At 29.6% G+C, this 7,183-nt stretch overlaps 1 long non-coding RNA gene across 3 annotated transcripts; it reads left to right on the forward strand.

Annotated features, from left to right (window-relative positions):
• The first annotated feature begins 1,435 nt into the window (after positions 1-1,435).
• On the forward strand, positions 1,436-3,391 carry LOC111214997. 3 transcript variants are annotated; one of them, XR_002664109.2, is made up of 3 exons: positions 1,446-2,184; positions 2,274-2,995; positions 3,101-3,391. It is a non-coding gene; the product is annotated as an uncharacterized LOC111214997 (long non-coding RNA). The 3 variants fall into 3 exon arrangements; XR_007339161.1 differs by having other exon boundaries at positions 2,274-2,474; positions 2,810-3,391; XR_007339162.1 differs by having other exon boundaries at positions 1,436-2,184; positions 2,274-3,391.
• Positions 3,392-7,183: the final 3,792 nt, after the last annotated feature.

Genomic DNA, 7,183 nt, shown 5'->3' on the forward strand with positions numbered 1-7,183 from the left:
TGTTGGAGCTGGTAATTAGCATAGATTTCGTAGATTCATCGACGTTAGCATGAAAATATATAGGAGACCTTCCGCCGGTTACGTATGAAGAGTGGGGCGAGTGGGATGAAGCATGTTAATAGTCGGAAAGAAGAAAATAAATGGGAATCGAAGATGTTACATGAAGTTAATTGGCTTCGTCGGGATGAACGGGACTACATTTTGTGCTCAGACACACCAAACTTGGGCTTGGACACAACAAAAACCTGATATAAGCCTAAATAAAATATTAGGTCTTGGTATAAACGTTGGAGAGTTCATAATGGTTTATAGAACAATTTGAGTACGAAAAAATTGGTTTCATTAAGGGGGTGTTAGTGGCAGGGCCGTCTAACAGCACGTGCAACTGGAGCGGTCGAACAGGGTCCGAATATTAAAAATAAATTTTTTAGAATTTTTTAACAATATATGTATAAATTATGGTCTAAAATTTCAATTAAATATAGTATTCACTAATTTATAATTTATAAAAATGTTAAATATATATAAATAAAATTATTAATTTATTAAATTATTTTATTATATTTTAAATATAACGTTAATATTTTTTGAACAGGTCCAAACAAAATTTGAGACGGCCCTGGTTAGTGGGATATGGATTTGTAGTGATTGATAAAATTCTCAAATTCTATTGTTATTGGTTGGTGGATTCTAAGATTCTTACTAAAATCTATTGTTATTGGTTTGATGATTGTTTAATGACTTACAAAATCTCTTATTATTCAAAAAGTTTGGTTTTTAAAGATTCTAAGTTTCCATCAAATCTAGAGTTATTGGGAATTGAATTTTAGATAATTTTACTCATAAGACAAAACTTCAAAAATCTTGCATATTACCTCTAGATTCTTAAAATCCTTGAATTAGAACATTTTCATAAACTTTTAAAATATGAAATACTCTTTATAACTCTTTACAAATTTAACAAATCTCTTGACTTTTAGAATCAACCAACTCTATAAAAACTCTACTCCCATAAAGTTTTGTTGCGGTGACACGTGGCAAAAAATACCCTATGCATATCGATGAGGTGGCTTCATGAGGAGAGAATATACTCAACTTTATTATTATAGATTTATAGTCATTTTTTAAAAATTCAAAAGATAACATATAAGAAAAAATCTAAATTGTTTATTATATATTTAATGTAATTGTTTATTTTCTTTTTAGAATATAAAATTAAACAAAAATGATGAACGATGCAAAAGTTGTTATCAAATCTTTATTATTCAAAATCATTAATTGTTATATATATATATATATATATATGTTAATCGTTTTAGGTAATTTCGTAGTTTTTATTTATGGAAAGAAATTAAAATATTTTTTATACTACTAATCACTTTTATATTTAATTTAATGAAAAGTATAATATATGTTTGGATGGACCAATTAATTTTTCTAAGAATTCTAAGAAGAATCATCTTAGTGATGGCACGTGGGTACAAAAAAATGTTGTAATGCTTCTGAATTAATATATAAAAGATAAATAATTAGATGAAATAATATTAAGTAATCTAAAAATAATAATATTATATGTATCTAAGTCTATATTAAATCAAACATGTTCAATAGGTTTAAAAAAAAAATGTTACGGACCCTAAATTAATATACTATTATTATATATCTTTATATATAAAGTTGACTCGTGTGATGCATACCGTCCTTGGGGCTTTTTTTGACACGTGTCGGTTCGGTAGGGCGTCTGTGTAGCCCACGCTCTCCCTTCTTTGCGAGCGCGTCGTGATGCTTACTCTGCTGCGCGTTTGTCACACGAGGTTGGCTTTCTGAAGATTTATGCCCAAGTGTGACAAGAGAACTGGGTTTCCTTTTTCCGTAGGCCCATTAAAGTAGAAAAACTCATTTCCCAGAAGCTCTTCGCCTCCATCGTCTTCTTGACTTATCCTACCTTTTTGAAACCATCGAAATCACTCCTATCTTCCACTCCACTCAGCTCAATGTTTTTTGTTTCTTTAGCTCATCGCATAAAATTGGATTTGTAACATTTGATTGTTTTCTTATTGTTGCAGTCCACGCTAATTAAGGGGACCAGCTGTTTATGTCTGTGTTTTTGATGGTCTGGTCTCAGCTGTTGAGACGAAGGTGTTCGTCGCAACTAACGTCAATTATACTATAAGTTTGTCGGAGGTTCTGGTTTTCCTGAAATCTTTTTTCAAATTAATCAATTCTACTTACCAACTCCTGATTTTTTTTTTTTATCTTTTCCCTTCTGACAGATCGTCTCTTCCTAAACAATACGACAAAAACCCATTTTACCTTTGACAAATAATGTGTTGTTGGACAAAAATGCATTTTTACTTAGCCTGCTTCTATGCAGTTACTTTAAGCTTTAGTAAAGGTGAACTAGCAGACTCACCAGTAGTGGTTGTATAACACAAACTCATACATCTTCTTGGGTCGATGAAAACCTACACCAGGTCAGATATCTGAAAGCCTAAACTTTTTTACGTATCTGAATCCATTATCGTTTCCGGAACCTAAGAGAAAAGGGTTTCACTTTTAACCCAAGAGAAGCCAATTATCATATATTGTATGTCAAAGATACCAGTGGGATATTTTGTTCTGGTTTGCTTATACTAGCAGCCATACTTTTTTCTTTAAGCTCTTTTTTTTATCAATTGTTGTGCATAATTTGAAGGCACTGCATACTTGAGAAAAGCTGCATTATACAATGCAGCAAATGTTTTTCTGTTATCCCTATTATGTGATCCCTCTTATGTGTCACTTTACTTATCTCTTGGTTGTTGACTAGGTGAAAACATGGTCCTATTTTTGAACATGTTCTGCAGCAGCATAAAGCTGGAGCTGGTGCACAAAGTCCAAATGCAATGCCATGAGGATGCAATTTTTCCCAGAAATAGTGAGGTCATGACCTTTAGTCCTCGCTGAAGGCACCATCCTCCATTTGTTTTGAAAAGGAATCTACTCAAAAGGACAGGTTAGTTCCATAACATTATGTACAAACACTTCATCAGGCAACCTGGTTTCAAACAAAAATTATTCGGTCTCAGAGCATTTGGGTTGACGTTTGTGAATGTTGCAGCAAAACCTTTGTGAAAAGCCTACAGCCATTTTCTTCTGCACTCTGCTCTGTATTTTTGTTTCTTTTCTACAGTCAATAATTTTAGAGTTCTAACTATTCTATCTATCTTTAAACTCTATTGCTTCTGATGTTTTTGCTGCAGTCTTCTTTTACTGATGTTTTGGCAGTAGTATACATTTGATACTGTGTTTCCTTTTCAGTTGACTATTTGTTAGTTTCTGACTTTGTATATCAGTTTTAAGTTGACGATTCATGGTAAAGCATATTAGAAACTGCCTCATGTAAAGTTAATTGGATGCTTTTTTCTATAAACACCAAGATCTGAGATTAAAATGTAATGTTTATATAGATTGGAAACAAAAATTACTCAACCTTTTAATGTAAAATTCATCCGCAATGAGAAACACCAAAGAAAGAAAATCTAATCTTATGGGTCTAATCGGGTTGGGGAATAATAATGTTGAATCGTTGATGACCAAAATAGACACTGTAACATGAAATATAGCTATTATATTATTAAGAAGACAGTGCACCTCCTTTTAACAACTATGTGAACGAAATCACCTTTCATCTTTGAGAAGAATGATCTCACTAGGAAGTAAATTTTCCATTTACAGTTTTATTCAGAAAACATTTCTAATTATATTAGATTTGAGTTTATTTTTTACCTTTTCAGTTTTTAGTGTTACAACATGTGTGAATAAATGGGATATTGTATATTAACGGGATAAAGTAACATTTTTTTCTATTCTATTGTTCAAAATAACTCTAGGCATACGTTAAAAACAATGAGATCAACTTTAGAAACAAAGTTTTAATTCCATCATCATTCAATTTGATGAATACATGTACAGACAATTTGCGATTGAAAGACAATTGAGCTAAGCCTTTTATTAAAAAAAGAAGAAGAAGACAATTGAGCTATATCAGTAGAGTAAAAACCACATTGTCAAAAACCTTTTCCCTTTATAAAGATGATATTTGTAAATAAGTTTTTAAAAATAATGTAATTGAGAGATGTATAATTTATATTACATGTGTGAAGAAAATATGATTGAAGAGTTATATTTAGTTTGGTTCAGTGTATTGACTGGAAATTTTAGTTTTTATCATACTGTTTGTAATCGCTAGATTAACATAATCACCAAATTAATACAACAAATATTCCTTAAAGTGGAATGTTAACGTAATCACCAAATATTCCCTTCTCCTTATGTTTCTTATTTATCAGTGGAATGTTAACGTATACCTCTGCTTTATATTAAAGGCACGTGTAGCTCAATGCATACAATGCTCTGTAAGTTGATCCAAAATCATTTGAATATACAGAAATACAGAAAACTGTTATGTTGTAGGAACTTTAACAGATTGTTGGAGGCTCATACGATGTCCTCACCTGATTGAAATTTGGTAGTGGACAGTGGACACTCTATTATGTAACTTATGAATCTGATCTCATTTAGTACATAGTGGCTCTGTGAGTTTTAGTGTTCATAATTGTTTGCTTAATAAAATATTACATTGTCAAATAAGTTATGCTATTTTAGTTGATAGTCTTCTGATTATTCTTACAGATAATTTACAAGAATACAATAGAAAGTGCTATGATGATCCTAAAGTATCAAGACAAAGTTACGGAAATGAAATCGATGTTTGGAGTGAAGGGACTATTCCAATCATCTTGCTTTGTGGTGTGCCTCCTTTTTGGGCTGCTACCATATTGCTAACTGTTTCGTCCATTTAATTATGTAACTAGATTTTGATCCGCGCTTAGAAAGCGCAGGTTTTTTTCCGGCTAAAACCAAAGTTTACATAGATTATTATTTTGTGTTTATATAGATTTTTAAAGTTTAAAGTGATTATGATTTATATGTTATCATGAGGTACGCAAATGTAGGTCACAATATTTTAAAGATTTGATAAAATATGTTACTTTGTGGAATAAGGAATATTATGCGAGTATATTGTAATTAAAATATACTTTTTTTTAATTTTTAGAAGATAATGCTAATCCAATTAAAGTAGGTTAGCGAAAATTCTGTAAGTATTAAGGAAAATAATAACTAATTGTGATATTAAATAAAATTTGTAGACGAAGCAATATAAATATTTCCGGATTTTGTTATTAAATATCGTATCTACAATAAATATTTCCGGATTTTGTTATTGAATATTGTATCTACAATATATTGTTAGCAAAAAGATTTGCACAATAAATTTAAATTGAGTTTTTTTAGATAGTTGGTAGCAATTTAAGCAATAACATAGCAAAGTTTAAAATTTGAATTTTTGTCAAATATTTAGCTATACCAACATTATAAGACTGTTTGAATCATACCAAGTATACGCAAAAATGGTTTGGTTTGGTATAGATAGCTTGTATATTAGATTTTGAGATGAATAAGGTGGTATAGATAGTTTGTATATTAGATTTTGAGATGAATAAGGTGGTTTAATGGGGCCAGTCTTATAGTGTTCTAACTCAATAATATTGTCATGACTGTAATATGAATGAGATTGATATATTGAAGAAGCATTTTTTTTATTTTTCGTGTACTATAAGTTATACCAACTACGACATTTTGATATATACATCTTCTCTCTTTTTTTCACATGGCAGCATTCTGTATTAGGAAACATTAATATATAAGATTGTGTTTATAAAACTCGTATAAGGTCCGTATGTTATATAGGTCCGTTTGAAACATTAATAATATAGGTCCAATCTGAAATTGAAAACTATAAGCCAATTTGTCCGTTTATAAAACACGTATGATTTTATATATATAGACTAAAACATATGTGATTTTATATGGACTAAAAGAGAATTAATTATGGTTAGAGTAATATATGGAAAGAGAATAAATTATGGTTAGAGTAATATATGGTAACATAGATAGCAGGCGAAATAATAAGTAGACCAATATACTATTAGTTAAATGAAAGGGTGCAGTAACCTTGTAAAAGTAGATTTTTCAAGACTGCTTCCCTTTTAATAGAATAGATTGATATGTTTTATGATTTTGTTATATTTACAATTAGAGATGTTAATTGTTGAGCAAAGCTTGAAGAGGTTTATTCATTTTAAATTCTCAATATTTTTCTTTGTTATTTTCAATCTTTTACTTCATTAATTCACTCATGTGTGCAAAATAAAAGTGTGATCTTAAATTCATTTTAAATATGATCTTAGAAAACACTCATTAACCCACTCAACAGATCGTGTACATGTTCTTTGCTGCTAATTTTTGGAGTTTCTCTTTGAATTGGGCCGAGCTGTGTGCACACATATCAATTCAAAATGCAAACTTGCATTACCAACTTACAATTTTTTAAAAACGCAAATAACAAATAAAGTATGATCTTAGAAAACAAATTATAACAATTTTTCAACGTTAAATGTTAAATGTAAAAAAATAAAATTTACAATATGATCTTAGAAAACAAATTATATTTATTAGATTTAATTTAAAGTAACTTTAAATTTTTTATAAAATTATAACAATTTTTCAACGTTAAATGTTAAATGTAAAAAAATAAAATTTACAATATGATCTTAGAAAACAAATTATATTTATTAGATTTAATTTAAAGTAACTTTAAATTTTTTATAAAATTAAAATGCATTTTAATGTAAATAATTTTATTGTAAATTTACCCGTCCGTAGGGCGGGCTAACTCCTAGTATTAAGATATTTTAGGGGATAAAGTTCGGAATCGGTAGTTACATTTTTAGTATTTTCATACATTATAAGATAATAGGCCAACAATTTTTTTTTGCTTATGGACGCTTAATTATCTGGGCCATATCTGCATCCAAATTATAAATCCCCGTTGCTGCCAAACCAGATAAGTTAAAAAATTTAATGCATTAGCAAAACCCAAAAAGGTATAGCTGGCCTTAATTCAACTTACCTTACTTGAATATGTGCCTTTAACCCAATTCATTGGCTGCTAAATTTCTACAATTTCTTTGTGACGAGCATAAAATACCTTCGACATTTAAGAGAGATCTAGTGGTAGGTTTTATGACAAGAAAACAAATCTTTATTGTAAAATACAACTAGTGATAAGAGGGAAAAA

Source organism: Brassica napus, chromosome A4 (assembly GCF_020379485.1).
Source record: "Brassica napus cultivar Da-Ae chromosome A4, Da-Ae, whole genome shotgun sequence".
Taxonomy (NCBI): domain Eukaryota; kingdom Viridiplantae; phylum Streptophyta; class Magnoliopsida; order Brassicales; family Brassicaceae; genus Brassica; species Brassica napus.